General features: G+C 42.3%; 1 protein-coding gene and 1 long non-coding RNA gene across 3 annotated transcripts in view; both read right to left on the bottom strand.

Moving 5' to 3' along the window:
- Positions 1 to 21474, bottom strand: part of LOC143211764 (serine/threonine-protein phosphatase 4 regulatory subunit 1) — a 273852-nt gene that overhangs the window by 232593 nt on the left and 19785 nt on the right. The window contains exon 1 of one of the 2 annotated variants that reach the window (XM_076429716.1): positions 13946 to 20424. The exons of the other annotated variant lie outside the window; for it this stretch is intronic. The gene's annotated coding sequence lies outside the window, so the exon portion shown is untranslated. Of the gene's footprint in view, positions 1 to 13945; positions 20425 to 21474 lie in introns of those variants that run through there. 2 annotated transcript variants of the gene reach the window in all.
- Positions 541 to 13939, bottom strand: LOC143211770 (uncharacterized). Its single transcript, XR_013009529.1, has 2 exons — positions 7421 to 13939; positions 541 to 7386 (listed from the first exon to the last, which is right to left on the bottom strand). It is a non-coding gene; the product is annotated as an uncharacterized LOC143211770 (long non-coding RNA).

Below are 21474 nucleotides of genomic sequence, written 5' to 3' on the forward strand. Positions count from 1 at the left end.
AAATGGCAAACGAACGCCACGCGAATGCTCCATCCGCCGGGTCTCGACATCCTTCTCCGCTGATGTTCTCGGAGAGAAGACAAAAAAGAAGAGAAATTTCTCTCTTTCCAGCTAAAGATCGTAATGGATACCAGGATTGGGCGGCAAACTGCGACGAGCGCGATTACGAGGGGAGCTGGTGCCACGGGGATGAAGATGGTGGAACAGAGGATGAGAAAAAGAGATAGATAGTAGGCGGGAGTGAGAAATGCAAGGAACGGAAGGAGAAAGATAGAGAGAGAGGGAGAGAGAGAGAGAGAGAGAGAGAGAGAGAGAGAGAGAGAGAGAGAGAGAGAGAAAGAGAGAGAGAGAGAGAGAGAAAGAGAGAGAGTGTGGAGAGAGCAGAGGGGCGTGGCAAGATGAATGATCGCAAGACGCGGGAGTATTGATCCCGGGGACTGTACTCTGACTGTTTCTCTCTTTCTCTCCATATCACCCTCTCTCTACCTCTCTCTCTCCTCTCTCTGTCTATCCCTCTTTCGTTCTCTCGCTCTTTTTCTCTCTCTCTCTCTCTCTCTCTCTTCGGCATATATACGCGTAAACCTCCCCTTTCCTCGTCCTCTTCCATCGTTCCTCCGTGGTCATTCTATCTCCCTTTCCTTCTCTTTCTCTCCCTGTCGGAGCTTCGCACCCCTGTACCGGGTGGCGCGCCGGTTGGGTTCAGGGTCATGCGTGCACCCCTTTCGCCTGTGTCGGTTCCTTCCTTCCTTCCTTCCTCCCGTTTTCGGAGGGAGAAAGCCTGCTCCCGTCGTCTGGATCGAAGTCGAAGAACCCGAGGAGAGAAGAGAAAGAGAGAGGGAGAGAGATCCTTCTCTCACCCTGATACACGCAAACGGTCGCCGACCAGTTCCTCCACTGCGACTCGCAAAGGATCAACGACATTTTCGCTGGCCGGCCGACCTACCCCCCGTCGCCACGTTACCACGCTCTAGCCCCGCAGAAGGGACACGATCCTGATCTTTTCGGCAAGGCGCAACGTGCCTTCTCTCTCTCTCTCTCTTACTCAATCTCAACTCGTCCTTTCTTTCTTCTTTTTTACGCTCCTGCTTCCTACCCCTCACCCTACCGCCCCCTTACACAGCACGCGGCTCCACTGATGTGGGAATGATTCCGATACAATTACAGCGGCTCGAATCAAGTTTTATGCTCCCCGATGCGACGCGAGACGCGCGACGCCCAAAACCTGTATAAGCCTACTGGCTGCTTCCGATCTGTTGGTGCGACCAGGAAAAGGAGCGAGTCTACATGGAAAAGTAAGTCGAAAATGTGGAATAAAATTATGTTATCCGAAACTTCGAGAGAACATCGAGTTTGAAGTCTCGTCATGTGCGCGTGCTATTCGGCTGACATGTCTGTTCATGAACTGGCGGTTCTACTTCGTGTACATATCAACACCTGGAATCCTGAAGGATTTTCTCGATAATGGTGTCGTGTTTAAACTGATTTTATTCGTAGTTTTCGACTGACTTCTGTCCGCAGAATCATCTCCTTCCTGGCTGAACATCGATACCAATTGTCAATCCAGTTTTATCAGAACATTGTGTCTCTGAGAATGATCTAACTGTGACGACACAATGTAATTTGTGTTGTTTTGAGTAGCAAAAAGATGAGTAACTCTTGATGACTAAGTCTGGACGAAATGACTGCAATGTGAAAGTGAAGTGGGAAATATCTGTGTAAGTTGTCTGGGAAACCATGAAAAATCGCAACGAAGAAATTCTTTCAGAATATATTGGGTTGGCAAATTTTCAGAATATATTGGGCTGGCAAATTTTCAGAATATATTAGGTTGGCAAATAAGTTCATTCGGTTTTTTAGAGTGGAATAAATCACAAAAACCGAACGAACTTATTTGCCAACCCAATATTTAATTGATGCATTGATCTACGGAAACGTGTTTTCTAAATTTTCCATATAAGCCCACATGAAAAAGTTGCAAAATACAACTTTTAGTATTTCCTCTGCAATTCCGACAAATTGCAATTTTTCTAAAAAAATTATGTTTACGTTGTGTAGCTAACAAATTGTTCTAACGTCTCAAAAAGTTCAAATCGTATGATCCAATATTTAAAAAGTTTCTTTTTTTTTTATTTATAAGCATTTTGAACCCTTTTGGTTTATTTTGCTTCGCAGGAATAATATAAGTGAATACAATAATATAGAATAGAGTAATAACATAATTAGAATACAATAATAATACAAGTGAATGCAATAATACAATAATATAAGCATTTTGAACCCTTTTGGTTTATTTTGCTTCGCAGGAATAATATAAGTGAATACAATAATATAGAATAGAGTAATAACATAATTAGAATACAATAATAATACAAGTGAATGCAATAATACAATAATAATACAAGTGAATGCAATAATACAATAATAATACAAGTGAATGTCCGTTAACTTTAAATATGTAAACTACAATCTTTGAAAAAAGAATGAATAATTGTAAGTGGGGCATTTATTAACATTTAAAAAGTTATCGTCTTTCTAAGAGAGTGTCCGAATATTTGTGAGAGTCGCTGTATGTAGAGCACAGCTTCTCGACGAAAATGTTTCGAATATTTCAAAAAATGGTTGTGCACGAAGAGGTAAAGCGTATCCCGTACACGACAATGTTTGTCGTTCGAAAATCGACGGCAGTAATTTCAATTGCGGAGTCAGGAATGGAAGGATTCGATCCCGTTTCGTGCCAGTGACATCAATGATTCGAGAGGCTTGAATTGGCGAGGTGCTCCCGGTAGGGTAGGATCAGAAATATCGCGAAATCCTGGAATCGTCGCGCGGTCGATTAACACGAGCGCCGGGTTCCGCCGGTATTAATAACCGAAGCACGAGCGGGACGCTGGAAACGGGCACGACAGACGTGACAGTCCCGCGAAAAGTAATTATTACCCTCTTGTCCCGCGCTTAATACAACGGAACGGCCGTCTGAAATAACATTCCGCGCGCCGGTTGACACATCTGAAAAACTCACGGGGATTAAAACGTCGTTGTTTCACGGTCGTTACCGTCCCGGTCCTGTCTACGAAACTTCTGCAACACTTTGCAACGACGACTTCTAATTACTCGGCCGAGAGTGGCCGCGATACGGGCCCGGCCTGCACAAAACTAGAGAATAAAAACGTGAGCAGATCGCCTCTCCCTTCTTTTTTCTCTGCAACGTTTCAAGTCGGTTGCGTGAACGCGATTAATCGTTAAGCATCGGAAATTACCGCAGCGTGTATGTATTAGAGACCCCTATTTATCCCTATTTTTCCTCATTTGGTACATTAAACTGAAGAAAATGAATATTTTAATATGTCAACATATTCTGACATGCCTGTACGTACAATGTACTGAATATCATCCACCATATTTACTTCAATAGAATTTTCGAAAAGGAAACGTGAATATTGGGGGTCACAAGCGGGACAAAATGATGGCACAAATAGCAGTTTTACATTTGTCAGTTGTGCAGAAGTTACTGAAGAGCAAACATTCATTGCAAAACGTAATTGATAAAGTGGATACTATAGCTTCTTTCGTGCTTATTTAATAATGCAACATACTGAACTGTTAAGAATGGGTCGTGGAAGATAACTAAGTGTATGTGAAGTACATACGATATTGAAGTTGAAGGAAGAACAAGATTTAATTACAAAAATATCAAAAATTGTATAGATGCCGAAAAGTTATTATGGACTTGTTAAAAAATCCTGAAAATTACGGGGAAAAGAAGAGTTCTGGGCGTCCACAAAGTTTAACTGCCCGAGAAAAACGTGCAACATTGAGAACAGCATCAAATTCGAGGATGACTGCGAGACAAATCGCTGAAAGTGTTGGCGTAAACTAACGGAAAGAATGTACGTTGTGTTTTACAAAAATGCGAGCACTTACCGCGCAGAGAATTGCAAAAGAAACCTTGGTTAAAGAAGGAGCATGAAACGTTCCGCTTACAATTTACCGAAAAGCATATGAATATGAGGACAAAGTGGTGAAGAATCATATTTACTGGCGAAAACAGATTTAATTTGGAATGTCCAGACGAAGTAGGCTATTACTATCATGATTTGAACGAAGAACAGCAATTTTTAAGCCGTCGCCAAATGGGAGGCGGCTGTGTGATAATTTGGACCGATATTGTATATTGGGGTAAAAGAGAAATCAAAATAAAAGGACGAATGAATAGTGAACGGTATATTGAAATGATAAATGAACAACTAAACACTTATGCTGTAAGAATTTCTGCAAATAAACACATTTTACAACAAGATACTGTCGCAGTCCACGCGGCGAAAGCGATCACACAAGAAATACTTTTCTTAAAAAATTATTCGTGTTTTGGAGTGGCCAGCAAGATCTCCAACCTCAACATTATTGAAAATTGTTGGGGACATCTTGCCAGAGCTGTGTACCAAAATGGCACACAATTCCAAAATATTAACGATTTAAAGTAGAGCATTTTGGACGAATGGAAGAATATTAGCCAAAACAGTATTCAAAAATTGTATAAATATTTACAAAATCGAATGATTAAAGTCGTTAGCTGTAAAGGAGGTCCTACAAAATATTGAGCATTGATTTTTATCGATTAATTCTGTTATATTTCAAGTTTTTCGTTAAGTGTTTTATCATTTTGTACCTTTATAATTCGTTAATAATTCTACTTCATTCAATAAAAATAGATAAGTTAATGAAGCTTCGTTTCATTTCATTCATATATGTTAAGAGACACACTAAAGATATGTGTATAAAAAAAAACTTGAATTTCTAATGTTTAATAAACAGAAATTACATTGATTTCAAAGTGTGCTATCTTTTTGTCTCGCAGTGTAAATACACGTGGTACGTGAACCGTGTATTAAGAATTGAAGGATCCGTTCGGCACGTTCGAGTCCGACAACTGATGCTTTATTGGTTTTCGATTGAATTCGCAGATCCGTGTGCACGGATCCTTAAATTCGTACTACATACACGGTTCAGATACCACGTGTACACGTTCAAAAATGCGATCTGTAGTATGTACGCGATCGGGCCGAGTCGGGCCGAGTCGGGCCGCGATGCGGGCCCGGTCTGCACAAAGCTAGAGAATAAAAACGTGAGCAGATCCTCTCTCCCTGGTTTTTTCTCTACAACGTTGGAAGTCGGTTGCGTGAACGCGATTAATCGTTAAGCATCGGAAATTAACGCAGCATGTATGGACGCAGTCGGGCCAGGTCGGGCCGGATCCCAGAAGGCTGTGCAACATATTTGATGTAATTAGTAGCGTTTTCTGCAGAGCGCGGGCCGAAGAGGCGTGTAATCATTGGCGGCCAGCGTGTTCACCTTCCGTTATAAGCAGGAACACGCTGGGAGCCGTGCACAATGTATCGTAATAACAGGTGGTACGGCGCACCTGACGTAATGGTAGGCTAACGAGCCCAAGCAATCGGAAAGGGAAAGCTTCCTCGTTAGAAAATTTCCACAGGGCGTCAGTGTTTGTTTTGACGGGACGTCTAACTGCGACGCTTGCCACGAACAGACGCTAACCTCGATGGGTCAGTGCTTTACACCCGCCTCGATCGATTCCGAGCGAATGGAAATTATCGGGGCTCGGGCATCCAGAACAACGACTGGAGTCGACGTGCCTGCCGACTACCGTGGAAAGTAAACGACGAGCTTCAGCCGCTTATGATTTATAATTCATGCGCCGTGTAAAGTGAGCTCTGATAGGGCGCAGAGGCCGGCCGGCCGACCGGCCCGCGCTCTACTCAAAGACATCAACAGCAAGCATCTATCGCCGGCGTTATGTACACGGGAAAAAGTTTGCTAAGTGGGTTACTCGACGAATTACTCGGATTTCGAATCGTTGTTAATCCTTTCGGCGACTACCACGATTATAGCCGGCAGCTACGAGTCGCCCGATGCTACTGGCGCCGGCTATAGCAGCTACTACCGTGCAAACATCAAAAGTTGGTAGGTCGAGTACCTACGAACAGCGCCTAGTAATTATTGCAAACAATCTAGTAGTCGATGATTTAGACTGCGAAATTATTTCCGTCCGCATTACCAACAACTACGAAGGAAATTATTGTGAAGAGATATTAACATTAGCCGCACTACAATTTTTTACAATACATTTATGATCAGTGAAGTTGCAAGGACAATTCCATTGGAAATTATTAAATGAATTTCTTCATTTAAGCACGTATTGTTAGAAGAATAACAAAAAGTTTAAATCAATCCAGTGTTGTCATTTTTATAAAGCAATGTGTATAACAGTCGCATTTACTGTGTTCGGTACGGTTAGTGTTAAAAGTCCTATTTTTACTTTTGAAGGCATAATTTGCATTATTCGGAAGCATAAAGCTGCGCATGTGGCTATTTTCATAAAGCTGCGACAGCTACATGCTGCCAAATAATGCAAATTACGCTAGGTAAACGTAAAAATAGGACTTTTGTGGCCGATCGGAACCTACATTGATCTTTTATCTAGCGCTTTCGACTACTGAAAAAGCCCATCTTTGCATTATTGAGAAATGAGAAGGCGCACCCCCTTAAATTGACTATGATGAGTCATTTGACTCATTTTTTGTTGTTGTCTAAACAGTTCTTAAAATGGTAGGTGTCAACTTTTCAACTGAGGATGACGAGGTAATTCGTCTTTGGACTTCGCAGTCGCTTTTCACAAACTTCATTTTCTTTTTAATTCAACGAATAACTCTTTATCTTCATTGTGTTATAGTATTCACATTGACATAAATTATGTTATATTTACGTTGATTATCGTAGAATTTGTATCATCCCACTTTCACTTGTCTTTCAGTACGTCTTCCGGTTCATGATTGAAAAGTCATCCAGTTAAAAGGTTAATATCTTTTGTATTTTAATTTGCTTTTGATATATTCGTAATATTATTGGGTATGGGAATAAGTTTCCGCCCTTTTTTGTTGAAAAGAAGCGTATAAACCATACCCATAACGTGTAAACGTTTTCCAACAGTAGATCGATCGATGTTTAATTCAATTGACAGTTCTGCAACTGTTTGACATGGATTTCCAGCAAGTAATGCTGGCAAATCTGTATCTTCGAATTTCTTGGCACACCATCGCAATCTTTGTCCCTTACGTCGAAATCATGGGTTTTAAACTGCCGAAACCATTCTTTACAACTTGTATTTGATGGAGCATCGTCCCGTAAATATATAATAAATATAATATAGTAAATATATAACACCTTTCTTTAAAACAAAATAATGCAACATGACTTCCCGCAAATGCTGCTTACTTGGAACAAAAGTTAACATTTTTCACGCGAAAAATTGACTGCTGTTCACGCTCCAAACAATCGCCACTAACGGCGTTTCGAAGCTTAGACACACACCTTTAAAAAACATGTACTACGTTCCATCAAATACGTGATCGGTACTTAAGTACAACGACATCTGTCAAAAGGGCGGAAACTTATTCCCATACCCAATATAAAAATATAGCTGGAATATTTTTCCCTTACCAGAAACAAAAACTATCCATATACTAAGAAATTACACATTTTACTCGTTATTTTTTCTCTAGATTTCATTGATTGAAAAGAAATACTGAAAAATGTATATTTTGTTTATTTTATTTATTTCTCACTATGTAGTGTGGCAGAGTAGGGCAATAATCAACAAATATTTAAAAATGACTAATTGTCTTTCTGAATGTTTTGAACTAATTAATAATATTAATGTATGTTAATCGCGCAATAGTGGCTGATGACTAAACATTTATGATTGATCATCAACTACTAATTCACTAATAAGCAATAGCTAACGATTACTTAGAGCTGTGACTAATTATTTGCCACTTAGTTATCACTAACTAATCAAAAAGTTTGGACTAATTACTGTTTTGCTATGACTAACATTCAAAAAGACTATTAGTCATTTTTAAATATTAGTTGACTATTGCCGTACTCTGTAGTGAGGACAGACGTGGAGTGAGGTGACAATACTAAGCACTATTATCTATAGCACATTCAATGAAAGTTTTATTATGTTAAGCTCCGTTCAGTTCTACAGACAATTGCCTGTAAACAACCTGCAGACAGTCTGGACGGAGCTTCACGATGTTTAGTATGCATAGATAATGTTTCAGTTACACCCTTGTCGAAGTGAACAGTGTCATTAAATAGTTATACCGGCAGTGCTGATAGTTGAAGCGTGAAAGATGAACAAGTTGAAAACTATCATGTTAATATTTAACTCTCAAAAGACTAAGAAATTTATCTATGATTCTTGACTGGGACGAATTCTATAGTTGTTGAATATTTCTTGTATATCAATGTCGAAGACATAAACGACGAGAAATCATTCTTTTTAGATATCCTGAGTACTGATGACGCGCAAAATACACTAATTGTGATTTGTCACTCACTGTCATCTTAATTCTTCATCTCGATTGAACTAGTCCTTTTTTTAAATACGTCAATTAGCTTGCATAAAAATATCTTCATATAACGTAAATTTGAAATTACTTTACGTTTTCTGTATATAACGTAAACTTACTCCATTTAATGATAAAAATAAAAAATGTTCAATTTTCTTTTCCGTACCTCATTATATTAATTCTCCCTCTCGATTTCGAAATCGTAATATTGATTTAAATAGTGTAAAAGTGCAGACAATTTCTTTTATGCCTATGTATGACAAACATAAAATAAATAAATAAACATAAAATATGTTTCTGTACGAGAGAGAAAGAGAGAAAGAGAGAGAGAGAGAGAGAGAGAGAGAGAGAGACATAAAATTTTGTGAGAAGCAAATGATAGTTTGAGAAACGTCTTACAAATCTAATAGATAAAAATGCGATGTAACTCGCAATTTTGTTTTGATTTTTTAATATAAAACAGGTAATGCGAAGAACTTATGTATATTATATTATATTACGTTATGCTCTCCGCCAATCAGAAGCGACCACGAATCACCGTGAAAAATCACCGTGATTAGGAACGAAGTGATCGAATTGAATGTTTAATAGTGAATTTAATGTTTTCTAATTAGTGAATTCGCAAGCCTCCCTTTTCGTGTGGACTAACCCTTAATTACTCGAGCAAATTTTCAAATGTCTCAATTTTTCACAATACAGTAAAACATTAATTTTCTCTGAAACTGATTTAGATTACAATTAAAATAAGTGAGCGGCAATGAAACGTGTGCATGTCTCCAAGATTAAATATAGTTTTCTTATGAAATTGTTTATTATCGAGGTATAAATCTTTTTAGGTCACGTCAATTTCGTTAAGTGGAAGATCGGGGAGCATATTATGGTTGTCCTCGTCGGCGCGCTTTTATAGAAGCCTTTCCGTGCTTCGAATGGCACAACACGTGTCTCGGCGTTGCATTCTACCAATTGGGAAGACTGGAAGCTTTTGCGCACCTGTGACAGGGTGAACAACTGTCGTGATCGCTCGCGTACACGTGTATCCGTGAAATTGGTTACTTCGTAATACTGTAATACACGGGTTTCGGTAATGTTACACGTACTGCAGTGCTTCTTAGGCTAGTGAATTTAGTCGGCTTCCGTATTCTCTCAATTGAGCTACAATGCAAAACTTCTCTTCGACACGAGCACTTCGTTTTAGTAATTCATCTCTGATCAAAATCGATCCATGTCCACAATTCCGTACGTAATACGACCAAAATCTAATCGAACTACATACCGATAGCTCATTTCATGTATGAGGGTCCTAATGTAATAACTAGACTGCGGATTTTATACATTTATGACAAAAATGGGTACGTACAATTTAAAACAGTGATGGTATTAAAAAGATTTAAGGCCACCAGTGTATTAGTTTCACCTTAATAAGATAATTAAAAGAAGAATGAATTTGTTATTTGGCTCCTGTGTCCTGCAATCAATGCAAACATTTTTTATTTTGCATAAAGATCCGCAGTCTAGTAATAACCCATGGATAGTGATGGGATCTGAATCACTTCGAATCGCTTCGATTCAATGTTTACGACAAAAAATTCGAATCATTTGCGAGATAATTCGAAGCTTAGAACTCTTGAAACTCTTGGACGTCTTGAAAGTCTTCATTGTCTTGAAAATCTTGAAAGTCTTAAAGCTTTGGCAGGTCTGTAAGAATTGAAACTCTTGAAATGTTACATCTATCACGAAACAATGATTACGTCATGTCAGCATTGGGATGAATAACAGTTTGAACGAACCAATATTATAAAAAGTATAACGTCTATTAAGATTATCAAGACTTTTAAAATTTTCAAGACTTTCTGATTCCGAATAAATATCGAATTGATTCAATACTCTGTGGTGATTGATTTGTTCGAGAACTTTGCAAGGCAGAGTATTGAATTCCCATCACTACCCATGGACAAAACGTAATATCACGCGAGGTTAGATGAAACGATATCTTTTATTGTAGTAATTATTTCCTTCTAACGAACGAGAGTCAAATTATTGGGCTGCGAATTTTATGCATTTACGACAAGAACGGGGTAGTGCAATTTAAAACATTTGATGCGTTTAGACACATTAAGAGAATTTAAGAATGTCGGTATATTGTCTTCACCTTATTAACCCTTTGCACTCGGAGCTATTTTAACTCGAAAATTAAACATTTCTTCCGACCTAGAGTAATTCCATTCGATATTAATCTTTTTCTTTATGAATATAAAATTGATAAAATACCTCATACAATACCCAACATATTTAATAATCAGACTGTGGATGTCTATGCAAAATAAAAATGTTCTGCATTGATTGCGGGGGAGGCAGAAATAAAATAAAAATTTATTTCATCCCTTAATGACTACGTTATATTAAAATAATATTACGATGTTCTTAAATTTTTCTAATCCTTTATACTGCCTTTTATATTTCACCCAACGAATTTCTTCATAAATGCGTAAACATCCGCAATCTATTAATAATGGTACAGCATCTTTTGGTGACTCTGTTTCTCGTAATTCATGTTGACAATTTTATATTTTGCATAAAGATCGTCTACAAATTGCTATTCACCGTAACAGACGAGAAGGGGAAACCGTAGAATAATAACGGACTTTAAAAACGTCACCGACCTCTTTCGGGTCGCTCGTTTCACGTGAAAAGCGTTTTTCCTTTTCAGCGCTCCGATCCGTTTGCATTAATTAAATCGATTGAAGTTTAACTACCGTAGTTCGTTGACGGTGATACCGGTACGATGACGTCAACCGCGTCTATTTCCCACGATTCCTGATGCATATTCCCGATCGGGTAATCGAATTTCGCGGTGACGTCTACGCGGTACCCGGAATATTGGTCGAAAGATACACGACGCGCGCCGTGCTCTATTCGTAGATACCGTTCGATGAATATTTATGTCGTCGGTTTCGGAGAGAAACGGACCGCCCCGATATAAGACGGATGGGACAATGATACGAACCGTCATATCGACACGATTATATAACCAGTCATTTTCCAGCGACCGTTAAGATAACGCGGTACATATTAATGGCCGCGCGTCATCGCAAAACAATTAACGCGAATTATTTCTATCCCCGGAAGAACGAGCGAGGGGGAACAAAAAGATTCATCGAAACGAAATCGCGATCTCGATAGCCGCTATCGTTCACCGCTTAAAAGCTGTCCCGATGCTGCTGCGTGTAGTAATGACGATAATAATACGCGTTCGAAATCTTTAATCGCATTTGCGAGGATGCTGACGCGACGTTACGCCCAGCGAACGTAGAGGGGAAAACGATCCCAGATACGTGTGACGTACGTGTTGGACCACCTATGATAATTTATACGCGGTACCAGAATAACCGTCAGGTTTCCGTTTACGTCGCGGTGTAATTACGGCCTCGCAGATATAACGACGAGCCTGTTACTCTAAAATCAGAGCTCCGGCCACGGGGAACACGGATAAACAATCAAAGTGACGAAAATGTATTACATTGTTTCTCACCGAATCACTCTGCGATGCGTTGAACTCTGTTTAAACAGCACGGCTTCGATTGCGGTTTCGAACCCAACGTTCGTTTTGCGCTATTCGATAAATAGCACAATTGAATCCTTGATATCCTGAATCGTATGATTTATATTTTTCAAAAAATGAAAGTGATAGTTTAACCATTGCGTAGCCAACTGGGCACCCGTGTAATGTTCCTCTAAAAATATTACCTAATTTCTCTGAATGTCCATCCTTAAAATGAGAATTCGCGCGTATATGTTAAATACAAAAGGTTCTAAACAATCTATACATTTTAGTTGGCTACACAAGGGTTAAACAGCTCCGATACAAAGATCAACATTTAAAAAATCAGGAAGCAGAAGAGGAGTCGTCAAACAGTAATTAAAAAGCGAAATGCTTCTAAAGCTGAATGTGTCGTATTTCAATTCGAAATGGATGTACTCGATTATATTCGATGTATGCACCATAAAGAGACAATCGAGTGAAACCAGCGGGTCCCGTACAAAACGATCTAACGTCCAAGTCGGATCAACGATGCGTTCGTTAACTTCAAACAAAAAGGAAGCACAGCAAAAGGATTTTCGAGACCCTTTGAAATTGTATCTGCAACAGTTTCCCTCTCGTGCTCGACGAGACAGCAATTAGCTAGAATTTGTTTCGCGAAACAAGTTTCCCATCATCGAGCCCTGTGACCACGAAAGATTTCACAGCGGCTCTGCTTCGCCCTCCTCGAAACTTTTTTTCGTCCAAGTTGTTCGCAGCAGCAAAAAGAAAAAAGGAAAGGGGTGACGGGAAGACAAAAAAAAAAAGCCAACGAAACGAGGGTGCGTTTTCCCGGGAAGCGTACACGCAATTAGAGGGTCGTAGAGGGAAATTCTTAGGCAGATATCCTTCGATACAGGCTATCGTCGATTGATAAAAGGAGTCGGACGAGAGGTAGAAAAGCGCGAACCTCCGAGATAGATCAATAACAAACCATTACGGTCTCTCTCTCTCTCCATCTCTCATTCTCTCGCTCACTCGCTCTTTCTCCCTCTTCTGCTCTCGGAGGCTTCAAAGAGGCCGAGGAGAGACTACTTCGTCGTGAATTCTTCAACGTTGAATCAATTCTTTGCTAATTACCGTTGTCTCGCGTGGAAAGAAAGGGAGAAGAGGAATAAAGAAAAGCTCGGCGACAAAGCAGACAGATCGATAACGGCAGGTCTTCACGGACCGTCCCGGTTTGCCGCGAAACAAAAGGAATCGACAGGTTTTTCCTTTCGCCACGCCTAATTTAAGCCCGCGAAATAATCCATTTTGTACGGGCCGTGACTGATTGTTTCACCCCTTTCCGCCGCGTTTTACATCGATTCTTCCCTCCGTTTCGTCCTCCTGGCCCTTTTTTCTCTCTATTTCGCCCGCCCCCTCCTCCCCTCTCGTCCGCCATCCCACGCCCCCGTACCCCCACCCGTTTACTCTCGTCCCCGCAGGCGTTTCATTAGCCGCGACGAGAACATTTGTTTTTGTCAATGTTTCGCGGCAGCTTGCCGCTTTTTATTCCTCTTCCTCTTCTTCTCCGTGCCTCTTTTCGCTACTTTTCACGCATCTACCCTAACACGCCGGCCGGACGGGGCGGGGGGTGCACGAGGGGATGCAAAGAGAGAGAAAAAAATACGCCAACGACGCCGAGGCTTTGCATACTTATGCAATTAACTAGTCGAGCCCGACACTTGTTTGTCGTCGTTCCGCTCGTGCGGGAGTATGCGTCCGCGGAGATTACGCAATCGGCGAGCGACTCTGCAAAGTAAAGTTTCGTGTTGTGCCTTTTTTTCCGGCGATACAATACCGAGCGAACGGCAGCGTCTTAATTGAGACGGTAACGGGACTTCGATAATTTCTCAATGACTCGATAACGCGTCGAATACCGGCCGTGTGGCGTAAAATTGTGTAACAGCGGCAACGATTATCCAGCAGCCTGGAATTCATGAAAAATCCTCACCTCCTCGGCCGCGCGGAGCAATCCACCGATTTCTTCATGTATCCACGTGATCCTGGACGTTGTCACAATAAACATTTTCCCGTTTGTATTCAGACGGAAGGTGCAGCACAATCACACATTTACTATCCATAAACTATCGCGAGATAGTCTCGAGTAGCACAAGCATCCGAAAATACCCGGTGCGTTGCCACTAGTCACGATCCCAGTACCGAAAATACGTTCAATCATCCCGGCGCCATGAGTTTCCGCCGTGTTCCCGACAATTTGCCCTGTTTCGTTCGCCCCGGAATGCTTCTCGCCGTTACGAACGCCGGAAAATGGATACTGGCTAGCGAGATGGGTCCTTACGCCGGCATTTTACGACATCCTCCGAGCGAAACGGCCATGCGTGGCCGGCAAGATCCTCGCCACCTTTTCCGCGTTTTACGTTGCATTACGATATCGTTCTCCTCGTAGAAACCGGCTGAACCGCACGTTTTCCAGCAGTTTTCGAGCGTGTCACCTCGAATTTTCACACTATCCAACCACGAAGTTCGATACCCCTTTTCAGAGGGGAAAATCTACATTCCGGTCCTCCGTCGTGCAGATTCCGTCGTTTCCGACTTTTCCCGTTGCTGCATGAGCCAAAGACAAATTCTCGAATTGGTGGTATGAAAAAAATTTGTGGACGTTCGCGAGAACTGCACCCTCGGAGGTCCGACAAGCCTCGTCGACACCGTCCAGCGCGAAGGGTCTTCCCACGTCCGATCAGCACGGCACTTTATCACTTATCCGACACCGTCCCTCGTGCAGCGCGTCAACGAACTTCCTCGAGCGAGAAAGGTCGGGCAGCAGCAGGGTCTCGCGGCCTCTGTAGAGGACGAGGATCCGAGGGACACGACCGGCAGTAGTAGCAGCAGCAGCATCCTTGGTGCTAGCGTTCTCCACCGCCCCCACAGGTGTAAGAAAAAAAAGGCTGCAGCAGCGGGGAACGCCTCGGCGACGTCCGATCGTCCGGTCCTCCTGAACAGGACCACCACGACCCCCCTTGTCAGGTTCCGGGGGACACCGGATGAAAAGTTTTACGGGAGGAGCGCGACTGGTCGACTGATAAATCCGAATTTAGCGTGGCGGCCTCACGTACACGCCGGGCTCTCGCCGGCTCCGTCAAAGGCATGATTGGTCTGCGTGTCGGTGGCCCCCACCACCCCCTCCACCGCCCCCCAGGGGCGGACAGCGAAGGCAGAGCGCCGTCGCCGTCTTTCGGGACGACGGGGGCGCCACCGCGCGGCACCGACGCCGACGCCCGCCGCCGATCGATAGTCGCCGACCGTCGACGACGAGGAGGACAACGACGCCGTCGAGCACGACGCGGCGCGGCGTGGTGTGGCGTAACGCGGCGTGGCGCGGTCGGCCGATTCTCGCAAGCCGTGTCTCATCGCGCTACGCTTGCGAACTCCGGTTTAGTCGTTCGGCGTTCAGGTCTCGTGTTTCGCCGCGTACCGCACACACCAAGCCTCTGGAGACAGGCGAAATCACCGAATTTGTTCGTTCATTTGATCTTTGTACGGTTTTGCATGCGGCGAGGATCTTGTACGGCATCGCGGGTAAAGGATCTGCTGGCCTGGGGAAGGAGATGCTTCTTCCCCGCCTATCCTCTTTCCAGTACCTCTTTGTCGCACTCTTCTGCTGAACGACAGACTCGATGATCCTCTCTATAATATTCAAGATTTTCCCCCTCCTCTACACACACCCACCACCGTGGGTGGATACGTTCGGTCTCGTTGCCTGCGAAATTACGATATCGCGGGAGCCGTAGTGTCTCGGTAAGTGCAAACAAGTCGCGCGCGGTGTTCTCCGGTGGATCGATATTTATACTTTTACGACCACGCCTATGATAGTCGGTAACGGGGTCTAGGCGCACAGCTCGGCTACTTCGCGGAAACGCGGCGGCTGTTTCCGCTAAGAGCGCGCACGGGTGTCTCGCGGGAGGGGTTGTCGCTGCTCGGGTACACCTTTTCCGCGCGGGTAACGGTCGGGTACCGCAAGGTCCACGCGGACGACGAGAGGGCGGTGGAGAGCAGCTCTTTCTCGTACTCGCCGCCGGGCGTACCGTATCGCGCGTAACGCGAGCCGGATGAAGAGAGACGGAAAGACGGGCCAGGAAGAGAGCGTAGGAGAGTGAAAAAAACAGCGGAGGAAGCAGACCGTGCGGGACTAGGACAGAGGAGAGAAAGAAAGCCCGAGGAAGAGGGAGGAAACGAGTAGAATGGGTACGCGCGTCGCGGGCAGGAGGAAAAACAGATGTAGAGTAGCGCGAGACGGGAAAAAGACGAGCGACGGGAAAGAATGGGTTAGGGGAATAAGGAGAGGGACCCGACAGATAAGAAAAGTCATCACGGTCAGTGCGCGCGCCGAGTCGGGCCACGCCACGCAGAGAGAGGCTACGCCACGCCACGCCGCGCCGCGCCACGCCGAGCCGAGCAGAGCCGCGCCAGCCACACCGTCATTCATTGATTGCATCGTGGCGTGCGGTCTGCCGTGGCGAACGTACGCTTTACGTCGCTAATGCGCACCGGATGAAAGGAGAAACGCTGAAGAAAGAGAGGAAACCGAGCGAAGGGAAAATCTACGAGACCAGGAGGAACCGGCGAAAACTACGGGAGGAAGGCACGCTTTTGTCGGGGATCCTCTACATTCGACCGCTTTCTCTTTCTCCGTCTCACATTTTCTCTAACGTTCAGTGAAACCGAGCCCGGGGCCTCGGATCAACGGTTATCGCGAAGAATTCGACGCACGCGAGCCGACCACCCTGCCTTCGGGCTATCCCCCTCCCTGGAAATGAATGGCAGGCATCATTTCGAACACTGTAATACCTCCTGTAATTAATATTTAGATTTACGAGGGTGGACTCGTTTTTTCCAGGATTGCAAGGGTGCGGGATGCGTTTTCTCGTTTTTCAGTAGTCAAAAGCGCTAGATGAAACATCAATCTAGGCCCCGATCGCCCTCAACAGTCCTATTTTTACGTTTACGAGGCGTAATTTGCATTAAGGTCTTTGCACACTATACCGTCACGGCAGGTAACGGCAACGGACCGCGCGGTCAAAAAGGCACCGCGGTGGTGGTCTTTTCCGTACACTACTGATCGGCACCGCAACGTCACTGAACGACACTTTCAGTGGCGCTCACCACTGGCGCGGGCGTTCGCCGCGCCGTAACTGGCCGTAGCGTAACCCATCGAACGACCTTATCCAGACCGTTCTAGTGGTGAACACCACTGCGCTGGCGGCAACTCGTGTCGAGCGAAGATATTTTGCCAAGACACCTCTGTAGGTTCGACGGTAGGGCACCAGTTCACTATACGCAGGTAGACGGTCCGGGTGCAAGTCCGACAATAGTAATAATGTTGGGGCGTACGGTCGAGTTTTTATTGCTCTATGACTGTATTGTAAAGACACGCTGTAGTGATTTGGTTATTGCGGATTACCGGGGTTTGGGCGCAGTTACTTTCGAGTGGCCAGCATTGGCACTGCCTACGCAATCGCTTCTTATTTTACTGTAACGACTACGATTTTATTAGAGGGATGAAAAGAAAATTTTCGAAGCTCGCGCGAGTCGTTTCTTTTCTTTTCCATATCAATGTGCCATTTCGGATATATCCACAAACAGGATCTTGACTTGGATCTATTCTGACTCTCGCATAACACTAGTTTACAAAATGAAATTGATTTTATGTACATTTGATGAGAGGTAACTTTTCCTATAGATTTTCTCCTGCTGAATTCGAAAATAAAGGTGAACATTCTTTTTACGGAACAGCTTTTAAGATATTTTGATTTTTTCAATTTGTTCACTCCTTTTCACTTTAAAAACCATACCTGGAGCTAGATGTGTCCGATTTGGTCGTTCTTGGTACCAAATGAAAGACATTGAAATGATGAGTAAATATGTATAGTGGCATCTTTAATTGTTTAAGCGGTTCAAAAGATATTGATGAAAATAGTCCAGATTTTTAAAAAAATTAAATTTTTAAGCTTATTCTGTGGCAATAGAAACCGACAAAAACGTCCGCTTTCTCTTTATATATATACGTAAAGTAAAAAATAACACCAACCAGAAGTAAATCGGCCGAAAAATGATACAGTTATTAGCGATTGAGTGAATAAATCCAAATCCCACATTTTCTGAATATATTCATTTTTCGACAAGTGGCCATGCCGGCAATGGTTTCTTTTGTTCTCACGTTGATGCCACTGCTACAGCGAAAACTTATTTCGTTTTGAATAAAACAACACATTTTTGATTGCAAAAAACATACGAAAGAACCCAACTCTCTTTATTCTTTAGAATATTTTAGTAATAGTTTTGGCTCTTGCTCTGTCTTCGGTTGGTTTTGGGATCCGTTTCTCTCGCGAGGAACGATATGTAAAACCCTTGATAGCATCGCTCAATGGTCTTAATTTATTGGTGAAATCTCCCACCGTGTACTCTCCTAAATGTACATGAAATCAATTTCATTTTGTAAACTAGTGTAATTAGTAGCCCAATAAAATTTCTGTCCTCGACAATGATTACTAATACTAATAGCCAAAAATTATTTCCATCATCGATAGCGGTTCCATATGACCAAAAAGAATTGTTGTCCGTTATAATGGATATTTATCAATCAATGATAATGTCTATCATCGATAAATGCAAATTTAATATTTTCAATTAACTAGATTTCCCGAATAACTTTTGTGAAATCCAACGATTACTGCATTCCTTGTGATAAAATATGAACTTTTTATAAATGATTTTTTTATCAAATTAAAAAGAGACTATTGTTTATGGCGTCTAGATAACAATCATCGCAAAATTGGCAGTATTTTTATGTTATGCGAGTAAAATTTCTTTTATAAATATTTAAAACTTTAAATAACTAACTATAGTATAACTAAAATTGTCATGAATTGACAAATATACGAAATCAACGAACCAATTCTATTGTTTGCGATCTTCATTTTATTCGTTTAGTCGTTTTCCGTTCGAACACCACATCGAGCTGCCGGCAAAACATTCTCGCCGAGAATGTCCCTTTTGCCAAGACGTTGCGCGTCGTGTCGGTGCCAGTCTAGTGCGCGCACCTCCATGGAAACTATATAGAAGAAAGTGAACTGTCGGCGCTTGCCGATATCGTGTGCGCACTTTTTCCCGTCCCGATACGTTGCCTCTCTATCCCGTCTACCTGCTGCGGCGATGCGGCCTATTGTCCGCATCCCCATTGAAATACAGAGGAGAGACCCAAAACGGCCTAGCGGTCCGTTGCCGTTACCTGCCGTGACGGTGTAGTGTGCAAAGACCTTTATTCGGCAGCACGTAGCTGTCACAGCTTTATGAAAATAGTCACATGCGCAGCTTTATGCTTCCGAATAATGCAAATTACTCCTCGTAAACTTTTGAGGGCGATCGCGGCCTAAATTGATCTTTGATGCAAGAGATACGTTCGAGTACAGTCAAACCTGTTTTTGTGTGATAGATAGGGACCGCAGACAAAAATACCGCACAAAAGAATATTCACAAACTTCATAAATAGCTATGACAAATAATTTTTCACAACATATTAAAGAAAATTTTTTTCATGCGGTGGAGAGGCATCGCATGAAGAAAGTCTCGCTTAGAAAATATGTCAAATCTTTACGAAATAGCGAGAAAGTGCTTTCCAAACAAAATAAATAATTAAATTACACATGGAAACATTTAAAAAATTTTAATTTCTCATTTTAAACATGGAGAAATTTTCAAAATATACATAATTCAATACATATACAGGGTGTCCTGCTGAAATGAGATAAGCTGGATATCTCGGAAGACGTTGTCGTTATCAAAAAAGTGTTCCTACAAAAGTTGTTTGGTATGACGGGTTACATTACGTAGTATTAATTACGTAATATTAATTCTATTGCTTTTTTGCACAAGATTCTACGATAATTTTTTCGCTTTCTGGAGCCAGTTATAGTTAAAAAGCCCATATTTACTTCAATGTTGCATAAATCGAATAAAAAAAATCGCACAATATTCAACAAGCAGACAATTTACACAGGAAAGATAGCCCTTCCAAATGATATTAACGCGATTTATCAAAAAAATTTGATGCTCCCCGTGCGATGTTCCGAAGTTGCACAAAATTTTTGTTAACCGTCAATGTTGTCTTTATCTCGCTATAACTTTGTAAAAAACTAACATAGCAACAATTTGAAACTGAGCATCTGAAACTAGAGGTTTCATGCTTTCAAACCACGAGTTATGATCACGTAAAGTGGGACCGATTTTTCGGGTTCGCACAAGTGATCCCCTAATTCTTTTGAGGAGTGTATTGCATACCAGTATTACTATATCTTGCCTTCCACATTTAAAAGAGACTAAAAAGTAGAAAATAAAAAAATATATTAAAAACCACGCTTGTATTGAAATGCGCTAAAAAGGAGAAAATAATTTTCTTCCTAATTCTCCCAAAAATTTAATATAAATTTAAATAAAATCATGACATTAGCGACTATAAAAATAAAAGCGTGGAGCGCTAAACTATATTGACGTGATCTTCGTGGGCGCTCCATGCTTTCATTTTTATAGTCACTAATGTCACGATTCTATTTAAATTTATATTATATTTTTGGGAGAACCAGGAAAAAAATTATTTTCTCCTTTTCAGTGCATTTTAATATAAGCGTGGTTTTCAAAAGGTTCTTTTTATATATTTTTTATTGAATGTACCATACGCCGGAATGACTGGCTCTAATGACGCATTCATTGAGACGCGGTAACACGGTGTGCGGTAACGGCTTTCATTAGTTTTTAAGGCCGATTTTTTCCCGTGTGTGGGAAAGTACCACAGATACGATCTCGAACGGAAAAATGAATGCGAACCCGAGATAAGTCATCACGGTCACCGGCAGCGTAGCAACGTCACGGCACGCAGTCAGTCATTCATTGATTGTATCATAGAATAGTGAGCGTACGCTGCACAGTGCCGTAACACGACGTACACGTAAACTCGCGTGGCGTCATGAGCGGAAGAGAATTGCCGGAGAAGAAGGGAGGGGGGAGAACAGTGTACATATACCGAATACCCGACATGCACCGAAGAGGAAATATCGCGAATCACTTTACAGAGAGCTTGATAGGGCATTGTGTTATTCTGTCTGCAAAAAAGTCCATCGCGAATTCGATTGGACGCGCAACAACACTTCTTGTTTCCTTATTTATCAAGCTTTTGTACGCGTTCGCCGCAAACGGAATGGTAATGCCTCTCCGCGATTCAACCCAGATAAATGAGTACCAATAGGAGCAATAACGAGAAACGAATGGAAAGTAGGTTATGGTTTCGGTTACATTTTGAAATATAAAAGCAAACGAATGGTCTAATCTAATCTCCCACCTTGTACGATGCGTTTGCTAACTTTTTAAATATACTGTTGCTACTAGGAAGCACACTGACAGAGTAAATACAGTGCGCCGAGGGAGAGATATCGTGGGAGATTATTTCCCTATTCATAAATTTTCACTGTT

This window comes from Lasioglossum baleicum, chromosome 9 (genome assembly GCF_051020765.1).
Source record: "Lasioglossum baleicum chromosome 9, iyLasBale1, whole genome shotgun sequence".
NCBI classification, from domain to species: Eukaryota; Metazoa; Arthropoda; class Insecta; order Hymenoptera; family Halictidae; genus Lasioglossum; species Lasioglossum baleicum.